Raw genomic sequence first — 4,456 nt, 5'->3', positions numbered from 1 at the left:
ACAATGAACACGCAAACGACACACACACCACAACACACACACACACGCACACACACACACAACACACACACACACACTGACTGCATCAGTGAAGCACAGTAGAGACAGAGACAGTCTCCATGTCTGCTGATTGACGGTCATATGATCAGTTTCTGTTCTGCTAAATACTGATCTTCCTCTGAACTGAACACCAGGAACACTGCTCGACTACAGGCTGCAGCTCGTCAGGTCCGCTGTATCTACCAGTTTCTTTCTAATAACCCCACTGACAGACCGCAGTATAAAGCTGGTTCTTACATGATTCAATTCACTGTTAGCTTGCAGCTTGTTTGCGTTGCAGTCTCGCGCTGTCACGACGTAAATAATCGGTGGATTTCCGTACTTACCGACGTGCTTTCAGCGGCTGCAGTGTTTGGTCCGCACGGTGTAGTTCAGTTTAAAGGTCGCAGCTTTCCATACATTGCTCGGATAACAGCAGGTTTTTCGACTCAACGCTCCTTCAACGCAGCATCTCGCTCACAGTCAGCTGATCNNTGCCTTCACGGGACCGACGAGTTGTCGTTGGGTTCAGGGTCCGGATGTAAAATCAGAAATAGTTTAGTGGCATTTATAAAGGACTTGAAGATTTCCTTTAAATCGTGAAGATAACTGGAAAAGAAAAGTTCCGTTATATCTTAATTAAAACCCTTTAAATTCATTTAATTAACTTTTTTTATTATTTTTTGTGTGTTTATTTTGTTTTGGTTATTTGTTTTTTCCCTTTTTCCTTTTATCTCTCTTTTAATATTATGCTGCTTGGATTGATTTATTGTTAGGTATGCTTAGCATCCATATCCATTGATGATGCCTGTTTGTGACTTGAGGCTTAATAAAGTTTAAAATCAGATACAGCATCTGTTGACTGGTTGGAAGGAGTTGATTTTATTTCTTTAAAAAACAAAACATATTCATACATCCACATAGTGTGCTTAAATGAGTTAGCAAAGCAAAGTTACCATAACACTAGCTAGTATACATGCCGGATAATGCCTGGATGAATTGGCTAAAAGTAATGTTAATACACAGCATAATTAGTTGAGATAGTTAGCTACACGTAGAGGATACATCATTGAAAAGAGGCTTTACCACCTATTATTTTATATACTATATATACTAGTTATTATTCTCTCACGTTGCTTGAAATTATGATTAATTTCAGCTGCATCATTTGTGTAAAATTAGTAATTGCTGTATTTCCGATAGTACCTAAAGGCAGCATGAGTGTTTGTTTTGGCAGCTCAGTCAGTATCTCTCAACGTCGACCTCTTCTGGTAAGATGCAACTACTACATTACTATTATATCACCTGCCTTAAGGTGGCAGTAAATAAACCAGCGATTTCATTAGAGTGGACTGATTCATCTGTTCGTAATTCCTCAGCAACCCTGCCCATTATCCTGATATAAAAGAATGGACATTAGTCCTTTAAGACACATTATGATCTTATATTTCCATCAGCTCCAACTGTCATCCTAAAGTCACTTGATTACATCTTCACATGTACTTCTGTGGTGTTATCATTATAGTTAGAAATACTTTATTTATTTTAAAAGAGCCTGACCTGTGATGGATTTTAGACTGATATTTGAGAGTTTTTTTTATACAAAAACTTCTCAGTGAAGATATGTTGTCATTTCAATGTGTAAACCATAAAATGGATGATGGTTGAATTTCATGTAGCTGCTTTAGTTTCAGGGTCCTGGTATTGGGCGTACTGGGACACTTGAATTGAACATACTCATTGTTAATAGCAGCACCTGTGTCTCTCCCCAGTCCTAAAGTGTGCTGTAAAAAAAGGCCTGTTGTGAACAACACATGTGCTATGTGGGAAATTTTACCATTGAAAAATAGAAGCTATTAAATGTCAGTACTGATATATTTGGGGAATTTCCTAACTGATATTTATTGTTACAGCAACTTCACAGCAACTCTAATATTTCACACTTACATAAGTTATCTTACTTAACTATTCATTGTTTGTAAAATGTTTTTAGTTTGGATTTGTGGGAATGCTGGTTGTATTAAGAATAGTTTATTTATACTGTTGTTTGTTTATATCTTTTACTTCTAGCTGCAAATTAAATTTCCTTCCTGAGGACAGTGAAGGCATTTAACTGAACTCAGTGGAACTAAAGTGCAAAATCTAATTTACTCCTGTCCTCGTGGACCCTGAAGTGAACCTTGAAGCCCATAGTTACATACTTTTTTAGGCCCCCACTCAACTTTATATTTTACCCTTTGTTAGATTTTTGATAGAATATTGTGACGGTATTAAAGAAAACAGCATTGTACTCATTTAAAATCATTAGCAAAGCGTTAATTTTCACTATTGAGTGCTATAATTGTACAGTCGTAATCTAAACCTCTGTTATCTGTTCACTGAAACCAGAAAGAATGCAAACATTACTCTGACAAACACTGGATTGTTGTAACAAAACATTAAGATATCATTATAATGAATCTAATTTTATTGACATTTAGCTTGCCTGAACCCCTTGTTTTTATTATCATCTACGGTTTATGGCACTTTATCTTGTATATTGCACACAATTACTTTAAAAATAAACCTTGACTTTATTGTCCCATTAGTCCTGAATAGATTTAGAAGCCAGTTACAAGTGCCCAGACATACTTTATTTGTCAAAAATGAGGAGGTAATGGCCCAATTTGATTAGCTGTTCCTGTAGTCTGTACCTCAGGGCCATTAGCATGTCCTTACAGCATTGAATCTACACATTTAATTCAGTCTTTTGGTCTCTAAACATAGTTTAAACATAGTCTCTAAACAAAGTTTAGAGACTGCCAGCCAGCTTCAAATTATCAGTGCCAGAATGCTTCCATATAGGACTTTCCTTGTTGCTTGGAAGCCAATGTTTTCTAGGCCATGTTGTTTTGTGAACACAGTGTCCCTTGGACTGGCTGTCATAAAACCAAGATAATATAGGACAACCAGAAAGCTATAGACACACAGATGAAGCCATGCAGTGTGTTGTTCCAGTGCTCCAGTCCTACAACACAAGTCATACGACTAAGGTGGCTGCAGGCTGAGTTTTTGTGCTCATCTTGCCAGTCATTCAGCGTTGTACTGAACTCCTGACCACCATGCTTAATGAGATAAATTTTGCAAAATGAATTTCTTCCTGAATTGCATAAAACATTCAGTTTTCAGAGCTGAAATCAGGCTAGAAGTGAGTGTGAAAAAGGCTTAAGGACTAATCAACAAAATATTCAATAAGCTCTCGAATCTTAATAATCCCCCAAATTCCATGAGACACAAACAGGAACAGTTTGAATGTCAAAATATCCACTAACTCGACAGGCATATTTTGTTTTGTCTTTCCTGTGCGGTGAATGTCAGTGCCACGCAGTTGTTTTAAAATTGATTAAGATCTCTGGGAATACCGAGAAAAAGGTGTTATATCATGTGTTAAGTTCAGTAAGGTTGTAAAAAAAAAACAGTAATAGCATGTAATTGACTGTGACTCTAATAAACAGAAGGCTTTTTGATCCATGACTTTTTCAACCTCGTAACTTCCCTAGCCATGAGGCCTGTGCTTATGCTGAGAAATGTCTTTGAATGCTCATGAATGTTGTTTGAAAAACAAAGAAAAAGAAAAATCAGGATGACATATATTGGCCTTGGGGTTCTCACTAAATGTAAAGATTCTACCGAAAAGCATTGCATAACTTATTAAATTAACATCATGGTGGGTGCAGGGCCATATTATTGTGGAAACTGTGAAAAACATGTGACTTAAAGCAGGGACAAAGGTCTGTTTGCATTCACAGACAGACTTGGGAAGAAGATTAAACAACAATGAAACAGCAATTATTGTTATCATTATTATTTAATTATCTATTTTTAGGGTGGACAAACATTTGAGTCGAAATTAAACCCTTATGAACAAACAAACAAGAACCTCCACTGCTTGGGTTAAATAAAGAAAGAAAACAAATAAATAAATAGGTAAATAAAAACAAGTTATAAAATTATTTAGGAGAAAAAGAAAAAAAATACACATTAACAAATGAATAAATACATTACCAGATATTCAGGCAATGAAGTGTTACAAATATCACCTGATTAAGGCCAATGTATGAGCCTTTCTAGGAATTTCAGTCTAGCAGCCAGCAGACTCATGCGGGACCCACATGGACGCGTTGCCTGTTGAGTGCACCTCAAAAGTCTACAAAGGCAAGTTCATACAAAAATGTGGATTTCTATGGCGAAATATCTGCTTTATTGAACAGATTTTGGTTTTTAATTTTGTCACGGGACATCTGGCTACTTGGCACAGTTACTAACTTTGTTGCTGTGGGTGAATTACAACCAACGGTATAGCTGTAAATAAACTGTTTATAAATATAATATATATATATATATATATATTATATATATAATAGCAGCTGGAGTTGTA

At 36.1% G+C, this 4,456-nt stretch overlaps 1 protein-coding gene across 1 annotated transcript in view; it reads right to left on the bottom strand.

The window, feature by feature from the left end:
• Positions 1-532, bottom strand: part of atp6v1c1b (ATPase H+ transporting V1 subunit C1b) — a gene marked incomplete at its 5' end in the record, with an annotated part of 7,985 nt that extends 7,453 nt beyond the window's left edge. Inside the window, 1 exon segment of the mRNA XM_035681836.1 lies at positions 387-532.
• Between the last annotated feature and the right edge of the window lie 3,924 nt (positions 533-4,456).

This window comes from Morone saxatilis, unplaced genomic scaffold, assembly GCF_004916995.1.
Source record: "Morone saxatilis isolate NCDOM2014 unplaced genomic scaffold, NCSU_SB_2.0 Contig9, whole genome shotgun sequence".
Classification (NCBI taxonomy): Eukaryota; Metazoa; Chordata; class Actinopteri; family Moronidae; genus Morone; species Morone saxatilis.
Note: the sequence above shows the minus strand (reverse complement) of the source record. Positions and strands in the feature narration are given on the sequence as shown.